Below are 21,904 nucleotides of genomic sequence, written 5' to 3'. Positions count from 1 at the left end.
TCCCCGGGCTGAGCGGAGGTGGGGGGCAAAGGGGAGGGAGCCGGGAGTGGGGTCTCCCTCTGCTTCTCCTGCCCCCCCTCCCGACCCAGTGTCTGCGCTTCCTAAGTAAAATCCAAGTTGCTGGGTTGGCCCAGGCCGAGAGCCCTGTGAAGCTCCCCACTTGGTGGTAGTGACTTGCTCCCAGTTCCCTTGGGTTCGGTGGACGGCGGGCGCTTGCCTCCCTGGGCCCTGGGCCAGCCCCGCCTCCGTCAGCCTGGGCGAACCGAGGGCTGGGGACTTGGGCAGAGCACGGAATCCAAATCCTGGCTTCTCGCTTTGCTCTTAACTCATGCTCCTGGCCATCCTTCCCTGTCGTGCCTGAGTTTCTGTTCTCATTCATAGAATCAATGACTAAGCCCTGAGGAGCAAGCTTCTACCCAGCGGGGCAATGTTCCCTGACCAGGCTCTGGGAGGTTCCTGCGTGGACACCGCATGTAGCCCAATGAAAGGTGGAAGCAGGATCAGAAAAACAAATAGAAGCCTTATGATTGCCACTGTGGACAAATGGTATGAGGGAATAAAACAGGGTGTCATGGGAGCTTCTTTATATGGACCTGTCATCCTCAGAAGGCCTCATGGCAGAGGTGACATTTTAAGGGACGGCCTAAATGACAAGCTGGATCAGGGATGTGAATGTCCAGAAGAGCCCTCCTGGAGGCCAGAGGACAAGCACAGAGTGAGTGAGGTGTCCCTTGAGTTTATGGCAGAGCGGAGAGCAGAGGAGAGTGGGGCCACAGGGCATCTGGGCTGGATCTTGTAAACCACAAGCAGGGGACTTGAGGGTCCTGCAGTTGGGCCTAATTCTCCCTCCCTCCCACCATGGCACCCAGATGGTTAGAGAAACCCTCCATTCCTGCAGCACAGGGATGCCTTTATTCCTACCCTCTCCCCTTCTGTCTGAAGCCTGGGCAGAGAGGAGGGCAGGGCTAAGCCAAGAATCTATCCTAGCACGTAAGAAAGGAGTGGTCAGAGGGCCTGGATTTGCCTGGAGAAGTTGGCTAAGGAGGGTAAAGGAGAGAAGGGAAGGAGAAGGGAGGAGGGAAGAGGAGATGGGGAGGGAAGGGGAAAGTGTAAGTGTGTCGGAGGGGAGAAACTCAGCAAGTTCAGAACCAAGAAAGGGGGAGTTTCAAGAAGGGAGCTTGCCCAGCTGGTGTGGCTCAGTGGTTGAGCATCAAACTATGAACCAGGAGGTCATGGTTGGATTCCTGGTCAGGGCACATGCCCGGGTTGTAGGCTCAATCCCCAGTGTGGGGCGTGCAGGAGGCAGCCGAACAATGATTCTCTCTCATCACTGATGTTTCTATCTCTCACCTGCTACTCCCCCTTCCTCTCTGGAGTCAATAAAAAATAAAATTCTAAAAAAGAAGTTAAACTATACTACAAGGCTAAAATCATTAAAACAGGGTCATATTGGCCCCAAAATAAATTGCTTGATGCAACAGAAGAGCTTGCCCAGAAAGTGTCTGAGAACTTAATAAAATAAGGAGAGTCATAACAACCCGACAGAGAAAGGTTATCCATTGGTCAGCGGGCTGCTCCGTGGATTTTGGGAGGATTACAGGCAATAAACAGCACGATGCTCCACATGCAGTAGGACCCTATAAACGTTTCTGAATAGAGTAGTGGCCCGGTGCATGAATTCATGCACATTGAAAGGAAATTAATTAGAAGAAATATTTTAATATCTCTATTCACCCTTTCTCTATAATAAAAGTGTCAACCAAATTCATGATCGACAATGACAGATTGAAACACACACGTGCGACTGGCACCAGTGAGAGCTTTATATGTATTAGGCATGCACCAGTCAGCTTGGCCTTTTATAGATACAGAATAAACTTGCTTAGACAGACCTGCTTTCTGATTTAGCTAAACTTTTTCCAGCCCAGTGAAGCAGCCCAACTTCTCTTTCAGGTAATTGTCAGCAACACAGCAGTAAATATCAACACAAAGCAGATTATTATTGTAGATGACATAAGGGGGAACAAAGGGTAAAATATTTAACAGCAGCAATGTTTGACTATATTCTGCACAGTGAGAAAACCTGAAGTGATTTTCAAAAACTGCAAGGAGGCTAGTTGTCACTGGGGAGAGAAAGTCGATGTTGCTACGTAATGTCATTACCCGGCGCCCACAGCCACAGTTTCCGAGCTGGGCTGGGCTGTGGGCCGCATTTTGCGCCATGGGATCTCAGCAGCATTGGCTGCGATTTGGTGGGCTGTTGTTCCCGGGTGGAGGCGGGGCCTGTGTCCCCCTTGGGGGAAGCTGAGTATTACTTTGTGGGCACCAGGTCTGCAGTGCCATTTCTCTGTAAATGGCCAGTGCACATCATGGCAGCTCCTGCGTTGAGCGTCTGCCCCCTGGTGATCAGTACGCAGCATAGCGACCAGTTGGACGGTTGGACACTTAGCATATTAGCCTTTTATATATATAGATTATCGTTCAGCAATGAGCTGGAGCATAGTCGGTGCAAAGTCCAGAAGAGAGCAAAAGCCCAGAGAAAGGGAATCACGGGGGTTTGAAAAGCTCCCAATGGAAGCTGGGCACCCCAGTGCATGCCCCTGAACTTTAGTTAGTCTTCCACCCCCAAGACGCCCACACACACGTGTGCTTCCTGTCCCAGCCCAATCCCAGCTCCCTAGGAAGCAAGTCTGCCCTTCATATGTGAGCTCCTTTTCCAAAGTCCCTTCCCCTCCTCCCACTCCTGGTTTACTTATTCAGTAGATTTATCATTCTGTTCACTTGTTCCTATTTCCCCACTAAACCAGAGCAGGGACGCGGCAGCCTCTCCCTGCAGCCTAGAAGGATGCCTGGTACATAGTAGGCTTTCAGGCCCCATCACAGCATGAACAAAGGAAGAAGAAATGAATGCAGGGTATAAAACCCCCCAGAACACTGGCTGGTGCACAAGGGAACATCCACTTTATGTTTGTGTATGAGATTTTTGTTGTGGTCGAAGTCTTTATTCTTAGGGAGTTTTAGTAATCCTTGCAACTTCAGGAACATGGTGACAAAAACATTCTGACAGAACTTAAAAAGCCTCACTAGGTAAGCATCGGAGACTAGTAGTCAAGGACCATGTAGAAAGACGGGCGAATTCATTACTGTGCAATGAATCAAAAGTTCAGATTTCCAAAATGGCAGTGTGGCCCCTTGGGCACATGAAGAGGCTTCTATTGTGACAAGAGCCACCAACTGTCAAATATGAATGTTTTAAGATCAAGTGCAGGGGCTGTTTTCATGCCTCCCATAAAGTGTGAGGCGAAGTCAGTATCAGATTCATAGCCCTGACTCAGTAAGACCCAGTGAGAGGGGAACTGCCAGGGTTGCTTGCAAGCTGATTTGCTTCAGTGGTTTTATAAACCAATAGACAGAGTTGTTCAGACGGGGGTTTGGAGTTGTCGTGACAAGCTGGTACACTCTGAGTGCCGTTTGGTGGACTATGATATCATAGCACTTTAGAGAAAGGAAATCAAATGCCCTGTGTCCCATGGGAAGGAGCCTTTCATGAGGTCGAAAGTCCCTGAGAGCTTCAGGTACCATCTGGGCATGGTACCAAGACAGAGTTCTGCGACTGGGTATTTACAAAGGCCAGGCAGGGGGCATGGTACAGCTCCTGCAGCATGCCTCACCTGCAAACAGGGGAGACCAGAGGTGAGCCCCCAGTGTCACGCCTGCCCAGGGGGCCCAGCCAGTCACCTGGTGGCAGGTTGATTACATTGGACCTTCCGATCCTGGTTGAGGGGCAGGGGGCTGTCCTCACAGGAATGGACACATCACCTAGATCCAAGACCGCCTCCCCTGCCCATGGTGCTTCCGTAACATCACTATCTATGGACTTAAAATGCCTTCTTCACCATCACAGAATTCCAAAAAAACTGATTTCTCATCAAACAGGGGATGTGCCCCTGGTTAGACACCCACCTCTGGGAGGAGCAGGGAGGCAGGTCTTGGCTGCTAACGAGATGGCCTTGGTTCTTTCAGAGGAGACGGGGCAGGTTCCCATTTGGGTCTTGCAATAATCTAGGCCAAAAGGAAATATGTTTAGAAAGGACCCTTCCCCTATACGTATTTTTTACTCTAAAAATCCTCAGGTTTGCTCCCCTCTTGTCTCCCTCCATGCTTCCGCTTTGTGGCCTTTCCCAGACCTCATCTCACTCGTTAGGGCGGGTGAATTCTTGCTCCCCTGCAGGAGAGAAGGCTTCCTGGGAATGAGCCAGAAGAGGGAGGCCGAAGGAAACCCTTGCCTGTGTCACCCAGAGGATGAGGTCGGGAAGTTAGACCCCCACCCAAATTCTAGTCCTGGCTCTGTGACCTCACACAATTGGCTAGAGTTATATCTAGCCTCAGTTACCTGTCTATAAAATGGGATCGTGTTTTCTACCCTCCCCGCCTCAGACTTGGTCTGAGCACCATTCCAAGCCCCATGCTGAGGTAGAGCTCTGCAGCCTGAGATGCAATTGACCACATTACTTGCAGGCGTCTAGACGTGACAGTGGAAGGAGCTCAAGTCAGGCATGATGGGGATGGAGGAGCTCTGAGCCCATGGCACTCCCCTCCCCTCCAGATGGTAAGAAATAAAGGACTTTGCTCAGTAAGAGTGTTTCTCTTCCCTTCCTTGCATTTGCAAGTCTTACATTAACCTTTTCATTTATTTTGCATGCTTCTTAATTCCATTTTTGTCTTTTTCTTTTAAGTGATTATATTAGGTAAAATTTTCAATTCATCCATTTAAAGAATTCATTCATTCAGCTTTTCAGGGAGCAGTCCTGATAGCCTGTTTCACGCATTTGCGCGCTCTCTCTCCTCTCTCTCTCTCTCTGTCTCTGTCTCTCTCGGAAATGGGAGGGAAAAAGAAAGGAAAATTGAGTAATTGATTCCATTACTTGAACAGATGAGATCAACAACGAAACCAATTTGCTAGTCTCTATTGTCACCGCATGCCAGTGACCTGGCTCATTCATGATAGACGCTCGCTCACCATCATCACTTAAATTTATTGAGTGCTTACTATATGCCTGGCACTGGGCGAAGTGCTTCATATTTATAGATTTAATCCTAGCAACAAAGCTCTGAGATAGGCATGATGGTTATTGCCCTCTGTGTTAAGCATGATGAACTGACCCTTAGAGAGGTTAAGCACCCTGCTCAAGGTTACAATTCTAAGAAATGATGATCTCAGGAGTCCAACTCAGATTATCTAACTGGGCAGTCTATGCTTTTGGAATCACTGCGTCATATTACTTGCTGAGAATGCTCTTCTGGGTGGAAGGTTCCACACATGCAAAGGCTCAGTCAGAGTCAGGGCAGAGCCTGGAGTTTCCAGGGCAAGAGGTTCAGAAGGTGGAGGCCAGCGTGAATGGAGCAGGGGTCACGTGGGGCAGGCCTGCCTGTGTACCAGGCTTACAAATGGACTGACCATGGGTGCTCCAAGCACAGACTGATGTGTCCCCGGGTGGTTTCGGAATGGGCTTTCTGATGACTGTGCAGGAGAGAGGGTGGGAGTGGGAGAGACTCATCAATGAGAGCAGTTACAAGACTGTTTCGGAAGCCCAGCTGAGAAACAGGTCCAGAGGAAAGTGGTGGCAGGTCCTAGAGATGAGGGGGTGCTGGCTACAAAAGGTATTCGGGAAGGAGAGTCCCCAGGAATTGGTATCTGGAAGGAGGCGGGCTGCGTCACGGGTCATGTGGCATTTTGGAGGCATAAACAGACCCACCCAATGTCCCAGCCCCCCTCCAGCCTGACTGTGGTCCCCTGCTAAGCTGAGCGTCCCTCCTGTGGCTGCAGTAATTGGCTCCCTGGGCAGTCTGTTCCTTTCTCTCCTTCAAATTAAGCTCCTTCTCTTTGGGGCTGATTGTTAAAACACCCTGTTTGCCCGTGCCATTTACATATTCCAATTACCCACACTGTTTCCTGCTAATGAGCCCTTGTACCTTCAAGAGCGCCTGGCCAGGAGCCTGCTTGTGCTAGGGAGGGCTGACTGCGGAGAGCAGACATGATTCACCAGGTCTCCAGACACGGGGTGCGGGCCATTTCCTCACCTCCTCCTAGTCCTGATGGGCCAGACCTTTGGTCCTCATTACCTGTCCCCACAGGCAGTCCGATGCTCTGATGCTCCTAGAGATGAGAAGAAAAGCTCCTTGGCCACTGGCAAAGCGCTCTGAGATCATAAAACACCCATTGTACCCATAGAGCCTATCAAGTCCAAGGTCTCCCTCATTTCCATCAATGATTCTTTGCAGAGGGGAAGTGAATGCTTGGGTGCTAAGTAACCAGACAGAGGATTATGGGTAGCTGCACAAGGATGCTGAGGAGAGAGAGTCAGTTCTGAGACAGTCTGCCCTGGGCAGGAATCCTGTCCCTGAAAAATGCTCCGTGTTTGACCCTGGACAGGTCACATAACCAGGTTCACCTCACCTGGAAGATAGGAAGAATAACAATGACCTTGAGGGATGTTTCAGGAAGAAGAGAGTTAACATTTGTAAACCTTTGGCATTAGAGGCACTTAATATGTGTAACTGATAGGCCATGCCTACTAACATATTCATATAATGCATGTTATTCATATGATATCCAAATTAGGAGAGAGTTTTGGGGTGGCAAGTCCAGTGTTGGGCCACCTTTGGTGACAGTGACCCCCATTTTAAATCACACATCACCGACTGAAACAGGGCCATCCTGACGATGACACCTTCTGCTGCTTGCTGCTCCATCGTTTATAAAGTGCTGACTTCAGCCTGCTTGTTTGCTAGCACTGCCAAAAGAAAAAAATCCACTACAGACTGGGTGGCTTGAACCACAGAAATTGGTTTTCTCACAGTCCCAGAAGCCAGAAGTTCAAGATTACGTTGTCGGCAGGGCCGGTTTGTTCCAAAGCCCCTCTCCTTGGCTTGCAGGTGAGCTGCCTCCTCGTCAGGTCTTCCTGCACACCCCACACTGAAGACCAAGCCCACAACCCCGGGCCTGTGCCCTGACCGGAATCGAACCATAGTTTTTAGGGTTTCAGGACCTAGGCTTCAATCCCAACCTTGACACATTCTGGTCAGGTGGCCTTGGGAAACCCTGTCAGTTTTCTCACCCTCGGCTTCCTCTTCAGGAAAATGGGGATGTGAATACATCTACCTCATATGGTTGTGGTGAGGTTCAAGCTAACCAGAAAGACCCAAAGGACTTATTGTTGCATTGTAGAAATTTTTCGGGGGGGGGAAGGGGTCTATATTCGGTTGCAAGCCCCTCTGTCACTAAGGACCCAGCAGGTGAAATAAAGTCAGGGGTCTTATGTAAACTGTAGTTCACAGCACCTAACACAAGAGGGAGCAATTTATAAATAGTAGGTGACAGGCATGATTGTGATGATGGTGATATAAAGAATCAAGAGGAAGAACAAAAAGAACTAAGGGAAGGAGGGGGAGACTCTTGGTCCCCCAATTCTGGGGAATCAATGCTGTTCCCAATCGTCTAGACCTAATAAAGGGCCACATTGGGACTAAACCCTGTTCTACAGGGTTTCCCTGATCCATGATGTACTTCCCACTCTGGTCTCAAGCTTTCTTCTTGGGCGATGCCCAGAGTGGTTGTCAAACTTGAATCCCGCCTTCTTCCTCTTTGGTTATTTACCATCAAGTGTTTTTCTAGTTATTATTTGTGGCAAAAATAAGAATAAAACAACACGTTGAAATAATCCATTAAATAGTATATACCATTTATCATTTGCATGTGCCATACTATAGCTATCATCTTTTAACTTAAAATATTTCTCAAAAGTCGTCAAGTAAAAGGATCCCTCAGGTTGATCTGCCATGAGTATTCTGTTATTCTGTACTCCCTCCTTCCCCTGCAGAGTCCTACAAACCTAGCCCTACTCACAAAACATGTTCCTCAGCCCACCTTCAGGGGTCGGCATCCATTTGACACCCCAGGTGAGAGTCAAGTACCTCCAGTCCCCCTACTATTGGAGGATGATGTCACAAAACTAAGTATCTGAATGAGTTGACCTTTGGCTGGCCAACCATATTTCCTTCCACTTCTAGAAAGAGTGGGGCAGATGGCCACAACAGGGCTAACGTCAACAGGGACCAAGGACTATAGACTTAAGGAGCTCAATTATCAGCTTGAAGAACTCCCAATTTAATCAAGAAATTGCACAAATCCTAATTTGCAAATGTTCATGGGAAGTATTCTGAATTTCCACACGGATCCGAAAGACTGATGCCAGGCTCATGGCTGGAGATGTCCTTCAGATTTTCCATCTGCCTTAGAAGACATCTAATGTGATAACAAACAGGAAATCGACCGGCAGAGGCACATGCAGTTCTGTTTGGAACCAGAAACTAGACAAGGATGCTGACATTGCATATTAATTAGCTGATCCTTTCCTTTCCAAATTCAGAGCTCAGTTTTGCATTACTTCCACGGATATGAAACTTGGCTCTATGGTGGCGGATGCAAGGGGATCTCATTCACTAGATATTTTTGGAGCACCTAAGAGTTTCTAGGATCTTCCAGGCTTGGCAAGGGACAAGGTAAGAGGCAACCTAAACCATGGAAAATCTCTATCTAGGAAGATGGTGGAGTAGGATAAGGCAAGAATAAAAATAATTGCAATACATTGTTCCAGAAGCAGCTCAGCTTTTCCAAAGCATCTGGTATGATTTTATTTTGCAGTCACTGGGAGTCTTGTGAAGCTGAAGTTTCCCTCTTTGGTCGAAGAAGGCTAAGACCTGACTTTTTCTGCTCCCTTAGTTCTGTGTCTATGTTTAAAAGCTCATTCATTTTTTAATGAGCTATTACTATACACCATGTACCCTACTAGGTGCCTGGAAGTACAGCTATGAACAAAACAGGCAAAGATTCCTGCACTCAAAAAGCCAGTATCAGGTAAGGGAGATCAATGGTAGACACAACAAATAAGAAAAAAATGAGAATAAGATTTTACTCCAGTCTTCTGAACCTCCTGCCCGGGAAACTCCAGGCTCTGCCTTGACTCTCAGCCTTTACTGAAACGGTACCTGATCAACAGTCATAGTTGTATCCTATAACCCTGCCTCCCCCATCCCTTATTCTATTCTTTCTTTCCCCCAAAGTACTTACCACCCATAACAGCCTCTTTTACGTTTTACATTTATTATGCTTATTGTCTTGTCCAGTGAAAATGTCAATTCCACAAGACAGGGATCTTTGGGGGATTTTTTCTCACCAATACCTTGCAAGTGGGTAACCTTATCCCTTTCATGTCATGGAATAAATGAATGCACTGAGAGGGGGCAGAAGGAGATGTGGTCAGAGGGTGGGCGGGGTCCTTGTGAGCCAGGTTAGTTTGGTTTTTTTTCCTTAATTCTCTATGATAAACATTGTAGAGTTGTGTGAGGAAGAATGACATGAATGATTTACATTTTTATATTATCCTGGCTGCCCTATAGAGAAAGGAATATGAGGTCAGATTGGATGGAAGGAGATGAGCCAGGAGCTATCTCAGGTGTTAGAAGAGAGGCTGGGGGCTTGGGCCAAGGTCTGAGACTGGAGATGATGTGCTGTAGACAGAATTAGGGAACATAGGGAGGTAGACTGGCAGGACATGCTCAGGGGACAATAAGAGGGTGACTAGGAGAAGAATATGAAGGGTAACTAGTCGGGTTTTGGTATAAGCAATTGGGTACAATGTGGTGTCATTTATGGATGAGTAAGACTAAGAAAAATCAGATGGGGTGTGTGTGTGTGTGTGTGTGTGTGTGTGTGTGTGTGTGTACATGCGCGAACGTGGTGTTGAGGAGGCAGTAAATCAAGATTATACGTTTGGCCCTAGCCAGTATGGCTCAGTGGATAGAGCCTTGGCCTTTGGAGTGAAGGGTCCCAGGTTCAATTCCGGTCAAGGGCACATGCCTGGGTTGCAGGCTCAATCCTCAGTGGGGGCACATGCAGCAGGCAGTAATTCTCTCTTATCATTGATGTTTCTATCTCTCTCTCCTTTTCCCTTCCTCTCTGAAATCAATAAAAATATATTTTAAAAGAAAATTTTACGTTGGCCCTGGTAATTGTGAAATGGCTATTAGGCAGAATCTGGTAGAGGGGTTTCCATAAGGAAATAATGAGAGCTGCCTGTCAAGATTCAGAGGGTTTCTTCATCACATTATTAGTGAGTCAAAAACTTGAAGCTACCATGATGTCCGGCATCATGAGACTGGGGGACTGAGTGACCTTCAAAGTGCGGCTGCTGAAGGTGATAATAAGACTGGAAAATTCTCATTAAATTATAAACCAGTGAATGAATGGGAGAATGGATGTTGTGTGAAAGTGTTAGTAGAAAAATATCCACAAAGTACTCTCATGGTAAACCCTATACACCATGGAAACTTAAAACTGGAAGAAACCTTAGTGGAGGGCATCCTTTCAGGATACCTGCTCTGGTTGAGAGAAAGAAAGGGTCAGCGAAGACTAGAGGGGCAAGAGGAGCCCTTGGTTAGGCTGTGACATCTGATTCTATTAGTGGGAAAAACTTGAACTAGGAAGGACCCAAGCCCTGGCCCCTGGTTTTGTTCTGCTACTTGGCTGGGTGACCTTGAGCACACCACTGAACTCCTCTGAGCTCAGTTTCTTCACTGTTAAATGGAACATTTGCTAATCCCTTAGATTCCTTAGTTCTCATCATTTCATGGTTTGGATGCCACAGACTCTTCCTACAGTGAAGAGGAAGAAGCCTTGGGGTTCGTCCCTTCCAGCCCACTCATCAATCAGGTAAAGTGCAGAAGGCACCTGAAGGAGACCTTCCCAAAGGTACCCCCCACTTCTCTAAATATGTTTATAGATTCAGAGGAAGGGAAAATATGGCCTCTAGAAGAAAAACTGATGACAAAATAATCAATTCACCTCGGTCTCAAAATACTCAACTGCAACTTTAATTGATTTCAAATAAAATGTCTGGCTTTATTTATGAGAGATATTGGACTGTTGAAAGTGATACTTGCTTCAAACATGAGGGTTTACTAAGAAAAGCTAGGCTTCTGCACAAATTTTGCTTCCCCCTGCTCATCGTGTCCCCACGGCTAGTTCATCTGCCACAGAGTATGCCCAAAGCAATCTTCCAAAAATGCAAATGTAATTACGTCCATCCAGCCCTGCCACCTGAAACATCTGTGCTCGAAACTGTTCAGTGGGCCATTTCCAGAGGGAAACACACCAAGTCCCTGGATCTGGCCCCCACCCACTCCGTCCAGCTTCTCCTGCCATTCCCTCTCGCCCATGTGCCCACGCCTGCCCTACTCTGAATATATCAGGCTGTTTCTAAGCCTTCCTGTCTGTGCTCTTCGTTCGTCCTTGCACAGCTTTCCTCACCTGGTTCACCAGGCAAACATCTACTCGTCTTTCCAGACTCGGCTGAGCATCACCTTCCTAGGAAGTCTTGTCTGACCGCTCTTGTCCCAGTTGGATTTGCTGACTTTCTCCTTGGTGACTGTTGAAACTATGCCCTCCACAGGCTGCCATTCTACCCAACATAGCAATTAACTGCATCTATTTCTTCTGTTTTCAAATATATTTTTATTCATTTCAGAGAGGAAGGGAGAGGGGAGAGAGATAGAAACATCAATCATGAGGGAGAATCACTGATGGCCTGCCTCCTGCATGCCCCCTGCTAGGGATCGAGCCCGCAACCTGGGCATGTGCCCTTGACTGGAATTGAACCTGGGACCCTTCAGTCCTGAGGCTGATGCTCTATCCACTGAGCCAAATCAGCTAGGGCCACTGCATCTATTTCTTTACTTGTCTAACCCCTAGCTCTAGACTTTAAAAAAGCTCCTTCAAAGCAGAAAGTACTATATTATTTCACCTTGGAGTCCCCAATACCTAGTGTGATATTTTCCTTAAGTCATAATACAAATGTATCGAGTCCCTTCTCAATTCCCTGCAGTTTGTTAGGCACTGGGGATATAGCAGAGTAGTAGTTGAGAACCACTGGATTACAGTGGTTCTCAACCTTCTGGCCCTTTAAATACAGTTCTTCATGTTGTGACCCAACCATAAAATTATTTTCATTGCTACTTCATAACCGTAATGTTGCTACTGTTATGAAACGTAATGTAAATATCTGGTATGCAGAATGGTCTTAGGCAACCCCTGTGAAAAGGTCGTTCGACTGCCAAAGGGGTCGTGACCCACAGGTTGAGAACCGCTGCTGTAATTGCTGGCCAACTTCCCCTTCTTCCTTGATGGTAGGTTTTCTTTCCAATCTGGGTGCAGACACCCAATTAAAGAGTACATTTGCAGCCTCCCTTAAAGGTAGGTGGCCATGTGAACATATTGTAGCTAATGGGATATGAATGGAAGCAATGTGTTCACCTTCAGGGTCATGATCTTAAAAGGAAAGGGAGCCCTAACCGGCTTGGCTCAATGGATAGCGTGTTGGCCTGCAGACTGAAAGGTCCCAGGTTCGAATCTGGTCAAGGGCATGTACCTTGGTTTCGGGCACATCTCCAGTAGGTGTGTGCAGGAGGCAGCTCATAGATGTTTCTCTCTCATTGATGTTTCCAACTCTCTATCCCTCTCCCCTCTTCTCTGTAAAAAATCAATAAAATATCTTTTTTTAAAAAAAGGAAAGGGAGTCCTCCCTTTCTCCCCCAACTTCCTGTCTGTTTGAATGTAGACACAACAGCAGGAGCTAGAGCAGCCGCTGTGGGTTATGTGATGGCAGAACAGCTTACAGTGGTTCTCAACCTTCCTAATGCCGCGACCCGCTAATACAGTTCCTCATGCTGTGGTGACCCCAACCATAAAATTATTTTCGTTGCTACTTCATAACTGTAATTTTGCTACTGTTATGAATCATAATGTAAATATCTGATATGCAGTATGTATTTTCAGGGGTCGCGACCCACAGATTGAGAACTGCTGTACAAGTAGGCAAATCTCCTTTCATCCTCAGGCCCTCCAACCACCTCTGAACAAACACTGAACTTACACAAGAAAGAGAAACTAATGTGTGGCTTGTTCAAACCAATGTAATTGGGGGCCTGTCCATTCAGGCTGCTGTAAGAAAATAACAGACAGGGTGACTTAGAAACAGCATTTCTCACAGTTGTGGAGGCGGGGAAACCCAAAATCAAGGCTCTGGCCAAGTCAGTCTCTGGTGAGAGCCCTCTTCTTGGTTCACAGGCAGTCCTTTTCTCGCTGTGTCCTCACATGGTGGAAGGGCTGAGGGAGCTCTCTGAGGTCTCTTTGATAAGGGCACTAATCCCATTCATGAGGGGTCCATCCTCATGAGCTAATACACTTCCCAGGACCCACCTCCTAATTTCTGCATACTGGGGACTAGGTTCAACATATGAATTTGAGCAGGGATAGGGGGACACAAATATCCGGCCTATAGCAGGGCCTCTTTGTTACAGCAGCCAACCCTATACCTTGCTAATAAATACAAATGGATTCTCTAAAGCAGACATGACCTCTTTACTGATTGAACTTGTTTAACATAGACTCTGAGCACATGGCTTAACAAAGTGAGTGAGTGAATAGTTCAAAGTATAACCAAAACCAATTGGAAAAAGATAAAAGGAAATAATTCAGAAATGTGTCACCACAGGCAGACAGCGTCAGGCTATGAGGCTTGAATGATCACAGCCTGTGCTTCAGACAGTGGGCCCATGCATTGCAGCTTCACTGTTCCATCTCCCTTCCCCTCAATGCACAAAACACTAGGATCCTTTCATTCTCCCCTACACGCTGCCCTTATTTAGTTCCCTCCTAGCCTCTCCCAAAGCCATAGCTATAATTCGGATCTTTACCTAAACCACGGCTCTAGTTACTGAGCTGGCCTCTCCACCCGCCAGTCTTCCCCCAGAGCTGTTGCCATGGCAATCTTCCCCTGGCACAGTGCTGATCAAAACCTTGGAGGACTCCCCATTGCCTTCAGGTAAAAGGCTAACCTCCTTAAATTAGCTCCCTGCTTTGGTGCACCCCGCCTTTCCTGCCTCATCTCCCACTCATTTGCCTCACCTCCACTGTTTCTCGATCCCCTGATACACATGCCATTTTCTTTCCCGATGCCTTTTTCTAAGAAGATCCCTCTCCTTGGAATGTCATCCAGCCTCACTCCCATCTCTGCCTGTTAAAATCCTATCCTTCTCACCAAATCTAGCAAATTCTTTTTTCCTATGAGGCTCATTTATGTTTTAGAATCAAAAGGATAGTCTACCCTCTCTGTGGACCTTCCCAGCCTCCTGTAGGCCTAATGTAGCATTTATCACGCTTGGATTAGGATTGGATGCACAGTGTAAAGATAATATTAGTACTAATACTAGCAGCAATATCAACAACAACAATAATGTCTAACTATTTGCTGGGGTTTTACTATGGGCAGGTCCTCTCCCAAGAGCATTAAGTGCATGGGAGCATCCACAGCCTGTAGCAATCCTGTGGGATAGGTACCATTTCTCCACTTTAGAAATTGAGGAAGTCATAGCACAGGGAAATTAAGCAACCTGCCCCAGGTCACATTGCTGGGATTTTGAATCTTGACCTGACCACTTACTACACACATGAACCTAGATAAGTATTTCACTCTTTGAGTCTTAATGTTCTCATTTCTCAACTGCTGTGTTGAGACCATTGTACAACCTACTGATGAGAAGTATACAGGCTAGTTCCAGGTACTAAGTAGGGACTCAACTCCTGCTATCCTCTTGTGTGCAGGGTTATAGCTTACTAGAGGCCCGGTGCACGGATTTGCGCACTGGTAGGGTAGCTCGCACTGGTGCAAGATCAAGGCCAGGGAGGGACCATGGGAGGGCTTCAGGGTATGCCCGGCCCTTCTTGCCCAGTCCCAATCAGCAGGACCCCAGCAGCAAGCTAACCTACCAGTACGAACGTCTGTCCCCTGGAGGTCAGTGCACATCTTAGCAACTGGTCAAACAGTCGAATGAATGGTCAGACACTTAACATATCAGGCTTCCATTATATAGGATAAGTCCTCTCCGTGGCCTCTCAGACATTTCCTTGTACACGGCAGGTGCTGCCAAATGTTTATGATGCAGCTTATGTTTCTGTCTCACATGTCAAAGTCCCAGTCATGCCCTCTCCAATACCTCTCAGTAAGAGATACAGTACAGAGTGGCTGCCCACTACTACTCCCTTGTTACTATTGCATTAGTGACAACAATAAATTCTAACTTAAAACTGGGTAAGGGCCCTTGCTGGTGTGGCTCAGTGGACAGAGCATTGGACTGTGGACTGGAGGGTCCCGGGTTCGATTCTGGGGAGGGGCACATGCTCGGGTTGTGGGCCCGATCCCCAGTGGGGGGGCGTGCAGGAGGCAGCCGGTCAATGATGCTCTTTCATCATTGATGTTTTTATCTCTCTCCCTCTCTCTTCCTCTCTGAAATCAATAAAAATATATTTTAAAAACACACACACAAAAAGACAGGGTAAGGTGTTGCCCCTAACCCACTTCCTGCCACCTGGGAGGTGTGATGGCCAGTCCTCAGGGACCATGATGATGGGGCAACACCGTAGGGATGGCTGAGTGACAGGAGCGAAGAAGCTTAGCCCCTGACAACGTACACTAAGACGTACACATGAGGAAAACTGACGTCTGACTTGGTTAAGCCACTGTATTTGAACCTGTTACAGCTATCAAACCTACATACCTAACTGTGAGCCCAAGTGTACTGCTCTCAGCTGAATGACCTTGGGGACAGTCCTTCCACCCTCAGCGCCCCAATTCCCTCATCTTCAGGATGAGATGCCATGCCGACGGCAGCTATGTGACAAGACTGCTGTGAGAATAAATGAGATCATGTAAGTCGCTTGGCACATACTAAGTGCTCAGTGCTTTTCAGTGATCATCATGATCTCAAGTCAGCTTCCTAGGTACCTAGGTTGCCTCTATCTGGTGTCCCACTCCAGCCCCTGAAACTGACATGGCAGCGATTTCACAATTCCATGTTTACAGAATCACTGCACACACATGGTTCTCTCTAGTCTCCCACTGACGTCATCATTGCCCTCCCTTCCTTTGCCTTGCGCAGAGCATGGAATGGCTCAGCCGAAGCCCAGCAGGGGAGCAGAGAGGAAGATCACACCACTGTCCCCATTACATGGCTCTGACGTGGCTGGTGGGCCTTCAGGGCATATACTTTGCTCGATTGGGGCATCAGGGGAGAGAACACATTATCACTGAGCATCTCCCATGCCCTGGAACTCTCACGGGCACGTGAAAACTGGTCAGGTGGGGGAGAAAGAAGACCCATCCCATCCTGGGATTGCTGCTGAAAAGAGATGTCTCCCTGGCCCAAACCTCCTGGGGATATGTGGCCCACAACTCACTTTGTCACTGTAACGACTTCATTAAAGTGGCCAAGGGCAGAAATTACTCCAGGTCCAGGCAGCTGCGAGGTGATAGAAGCTACTCATTTTAAAGCTCATCGAAACGCATTTTAAGGAAGCCCCAAAGAAATGTACAAGGAAACTGTCAAAACATGGCAAGCACCCATCTCTGAAACAGCTGTATCAGCAGCATCTTTTATACAAAATCCAATCAAAACAGAACGAGGGCTTAGAAAGAAAATTTCAGCAGAGTCCTAAGTATACTTCTCAATTTGCAGCTGGACTATCAATCCCAAGGGATTGTCTAGCCTTAACTACTGGCATGGGAGCTCCTAGCCTAGCAGCTCAGTATTTATAACTAGAACTTACCAAGGACTGAGCTTCCTTTCAGTTAATCCTCAAAACAACCCAGTGAAGCAGGTGCTGGTGTTACCACCAGTTCACAGATGGGGAAGTAGGATTGGAGAGGTTCACTAAAGTGGGCAAACCCCTCAGCTGGTGAGGGGCGGAGCCAGGGCTCCCAAACAGCCCTGCCCACCCAGGGCCAGACCATGTGGCCCTCAGCTTGGTCCCCTGCCATGACCAGCCGATTCCACCCCTGGGCAGTTGTGGTTCTAGAAACATGGTCCTGACAAGGAAGACAATCAGATTTAATACCTGCACCGCCTCTGCTGAGTTCTTCTGCCTCCCCTCCACACAGACACCCATTTCCCCTTACACCTGAGAACCCTCAGGCATTTGAAAATAGCCCCGTTTCCCCTCAGTCTTCTCCTCCACAGTGAACATGAACAGCCGGATCGCCACCCACTGCCTGGATGCTGAACTTTCCACACCCCAGGACCAGAAAGGGACCGCATACCACGAGTGAGGCATACCCCATTTAGACAGGGTGAATTCTATAAGACTCAAGGCTCAGAGGAGCAGAGGGAGTCTGCATTTGGGAATGAGTTTCCTATTTCACCAAGGATTCGAAAATGGGACTCAGCAAGAACCCATGGGGAAGGCAAAGTCAGGGGCAGACCAGTGAGGCTAGGGTGCAGTGTGACCTGAGACAACTTCCTCCCCTTCTCTGGACCTCAGCGCCTCTAATTTACCCACCAATCTCAGTTCTTTCTGCTCTAACCATCTGGGACCACAGAAAGGAAGTCAAGTCTGGTCATGGGGGACGAGTCGGGAAATTTTTGTGTGTCTTTCTTGGAGGATTTGGTTATTCAATCAGACTGATCAGTAGCCTGCGATGCTCACGGATGTGGGGAGGCCCTCTGGCTGATGTTTCCACGTTGAGCAGTGCTTGGATTTCAGAGATTTCTACCTGATGGTCAGAGCCCCGCCCCTTGCAGACAAGCTCGGCTCGCTTAGCAGTGGGTACTTTCTAATGAAACTTTGTGGCCCAGTGGTTGAGCATCAACCTATGAACCAGGAGGTCAGGGTTTGATTCCCAGTCAGGGCACATGCCCCGGTTGTGGGCTCCATACCCAATGGGGAGCATAGAGAGAGAGAGAGAGAAAGAAAGAAAGAAAGAAAGAAAGAAAGAAAGAAAGAAAGAAAGAAAGAAAGAAAGAAAGAAAGAAAGAAAGAAAGAAACGACATGCCTTTAGATGGGGCGTGGCCGCCTTTATCTTGGCTCTGGATGGCATTTGAGTTTGCACCTACAAATTAGACACCTGCTTTGCATTCCAGAATGCTGGCCGAGCCCCCATTTCTCCCCTCCCTCCCTGCCATGGCCGGCTGAGAAGCAGGTTGGAATTTGTGGGATGCCCTTTTACTGAAGCAGGAGCCAAACAAAGGCTTTAATCCCCCCATGCCCAGTGGGCCTCTGCGGGGAGCCAGGCCCCAAGGACCTGGAGCCTGCGTGGGCGTGGGCGGGATTCTCTCCTATGCATTATTCACAGCAGTGCTTCCCTTTCTATTTTTAATGCTCAGTGTGGAGCGGTGCCCTCCGCCTGCTATTTTTAGCAACGCTGCTGGCAGCTGACAGAAGAGACAAAGGCACGGGAGGCACCTTGAGAATGACAAATGGCGGTTTCCGTGATGAAAATAGAAAGGCTATTTTTCTTCCTGGGGGGAAAAACGTCCATAGTTGCAAAGTTTCTGGGGCTTGAATTGAATTTATAATTTGGAACACATCGCCTGCCGTGCACATAAAGGGTTTTCCCTCCCTCTCTCCGTCCCAGATCAAATGCATGCTCCTTTGTGGGGGTTTCCCTGCCTCTCCCCGCCTGCTGCTGGAGGGCTCTCCTCTCTGTGGATAGACCTCCATGACTACAGTAATAATAATTATAATAATAATAATGACAATTGCATTATTCTCAGAGAATATGGTAAAGGTTTGCTGCCCTCAAGGCTGTGAGCTTCCTGAGGGCAGGGACTTAGTTTTGTCTCTAGGAACTAAGAAAGAAGAACCAGCAGCCCCTACCCTCCGGGAGCCGGCTGGACACTCCCAGCTGATCCATGCCCACACTCCTGCTGGACATGGACAAGCCACACAATGCCAACGCCGGACAAGGTTACTCCGAGACTGTGGGGAAATGAGACAAAACCAGGCCACCTCACAATTTTGTCTGAGCTCAGACGAAAACAAAATATCCACCCACCAATGGCCAGCACCCTCTCTCTGCTAGAATGCGTGACTGCGACTCATCTTTCAATCACAGTCTCATCCGCCCTCTCCTGCCCTCAGTGTAGGTGAGAGTTACCAAGACACCGAATCATCTGCTTGTCCCGCTTTCTGACATCATCCAACCAGAAATGATCCCTGTTTCTTTTTTCCCCAAAATATATTTTTATTGGTTTCAGAGAGGAAGGGAGAGATAGAAACATCAATGATGAGAGAGAATCATTGATTGGCTGCCTCCTACACGCCCCACACTGGGCATGTGCCCTTGACCAGAATCGAACCCAGGATCCTTCAGTCCACATGCCGACGTCTATCTACTGAGCCAAACCAGCTAGAGCCCTGTTTCTTTAGACACCCCCTAAGCCCCCAAAGCCCGAACCCTAGAATAGGTCTTTCCAGCACCCTTTTACTGAGACGACCCCCATCCCGCTCCTTGCTGCAATGGTCAACTACAGGTGTGTTCCTAATGGCCTTTGGCTGAAGCTGTGGGCAGCACAGTCTCATCTACATCGAAGGTCAACACATGTTCAACAACAATAGGAATATCCAGGGCTAGGACAAGAGTGGCTGAAGCCTGTCACCCAGACAGGGACCTGAGGCCCCGCCCTTGGCTCACCCTGCTGAGTAATGACTTTGTGTTGTCGATGTATTGATGATCTCCTAGGAGGTCCACCTCACAACGATCCTAGAGATAGGCACTATGATTTCCACCCATTTGGGGATCAGGAAACAGAACCTCAAGGGACTAATAAATCTCCGGGCTGCCAAGGTCCTGGGGGTAGAGAAGGGACTGTGCCAGGTCTGGCTGCCTTCCTGCCCATTGCATGCACCACATGCCTGAGCATGAAGAATGGTGGATACACTGAAACTGTGAACGTCCTAACGGGGACTGTCACTGGAGAACTACCCGGAGGTAAGGTGCTGAGCTTAGTGTCCGACACACCAAGTGAAGGCATCGTGTGAAAAGGGCCATGGGGCCGCCGTGAGAAGTCCGGGAGGCCTGTGCGACTGCACCTTCTCTGCCCATGACTCGTTCAGGAACAAATACTTGGCTGGATTCTAGGGGCGGAGTCCTGAGAAGGGAGCCCGCGGAGGGGCTTCTGGGAAACGACTCCCATTCCCAGCAAAACAAACCCCAGCAAGAGCTGGTCTTCCTCCTCCTCCCCAGGCAGCCGCCGTGGGTGTGACGCTCGGTGCTGATGCAGCCGCCAGGTTCCCAGCGCGGGAGGAGGCCAGCCCTGAGCGCCCACCAACACCAACCCCTCCTGGTCGGAGGCCCGTTTCCTCGCGGACTCGGCCTGTTTCCATGGAGTTTCTGTTACTCACCTTCTCGCTTAGGCTCCTCGGTGGCGCACCCAGGTTGCTGGCATCGCTGCCCTCGCGCTTTGGGGCCATAATGAACTAAAATCGGGGTCTTGCATGCGAACACCGAGACACCTGACATTCGAGGCGATGGCCAAGACGCTACCAACAGGGAGCGTCTGCAGCGTGAAGACGTCAAACGCAGGGGAGACTCACGTCGATGTGGGACGGACCGGGACTCGCGAGATTTCCTCACGCTACTCCGAACGGTGCCTGGGAGACTCACGTCCACGTGGGATGGAGAGAGACTCGCGAGATTTCCTTGCGCTACTCGAACGGTGCCTGGGAGACTCACGTCGACGTGGGACGGACCGGGACTCGCGAGATTTCCTCACGCTACTCAGAAGGTGAGCAAGGTAAAACTTGAGGGTTTTTTATTTCTGGAATTTTCCATTTAATATTTTCGGATCATGGGGAAAGTGAAACTGAGGATAGGTCAGATGGGAGAGTGCCATTAGAGCAGCGGTTCACAACCTGTGGGTCGCGACCCTTTTGGGGTTGAACGACCCTTTCATAGGGGTCGCCTAAGACCATCAGAAAACAAATATATAATTACATATTGTTTTTGTGATTAATCACTATGCTTTAACTATGTTCAATTTGTAACAATGAAAATACATCCTGCATATCAGATATTTACATGACGATTCATCACAGTAGCAAAATTACAGTGACGAAGTAGCAACGAAAGTAATTTTATGGTTGGGGGCCACCAGGACATGTATCAAAGGTCACGGCATTAGGAAGGTTGAGAACCACTGCATTAGAGGCATGCACTTCCTTCCAGGCCAGTCCTCAGGTCCCAGGCATTCACCGTGAACCTTATTCCACAAAGGACGAGAAATAAACAAGCTATTAGCAATGGTGAGATGTCTGTGTGTGTGTTTTATTTTGTAAGAAAGGAAGAAAGAGAAGGAATGAAAAAAGGAAGGGAGGGAAGGAAGGGAAGGGTGGGAAGGAAAGAGGGAGACTGGAAGGGGTGTTACTATCTTGTCAGCCTCGCAGCTCAGCTCTCCCAGGGTTTGCCAGGCAGGGTCGCCCCCGGGGGTGCTCTGGGGTCACTCAGGAGGCAGAGCAGGGAACCGTGGGCAGACTCCTTTGCTGTGGCTTCCTGGGGAGGAAACCAGGGAGGCAGGCTGAGCCCCTCAGGATCGGCTGGTTGGAGCAAGTTCAGTGCATTTTAGGGCGTGGGGACTGCCCCTGGTTGTCCCGTTCCTGGCCCTGGGGCAATTAGCTTGAGTGCAGCAGCCCAGAGCGTGAGATGCCAGCAAGAAAGAGAGTTGGGGCCCTGACCGGTTTGGCTCAGTGGATAGAGTGTCAGCCTGTGGACTGAAGGGTCTCAGGTTCGATTCCAGTCAAGGGCATATACCTTGGTTGCGGGCATATCCCCAGTAGGGGGTGTGCACAGGGCAGCTGATCAATATTTCTCTCTCATCGATGTTTCTAACTCTCTATCCCTCTCCCCTCTTCTCTGTAAAAAAATCAATAAAATATACATATAGAAAAGAAAGAGAGAAAGAAAGAAAGAAAGAAAGAAAAGAAAAGAAAAGAAAAGAAAAGAAAAGAAGAGAGAG

The sequence above is a fragment of the Myotis davidii genome, unplaced genomic scaffold (genome assembly GCF_000327345.1).
Source record: "Myotis davidii unplaced genomic scaffold, ASM32734v1 scaffold30, whole genome shotgun sequence".
NCBI lineage: Eukaryota > Metazoa > Chordata > Mammalia > Chiroptera > Vespertilionidae > Myotis > Myotis davidii.
Note: the sequence above shows the minus strand (reverse complement) of the source record.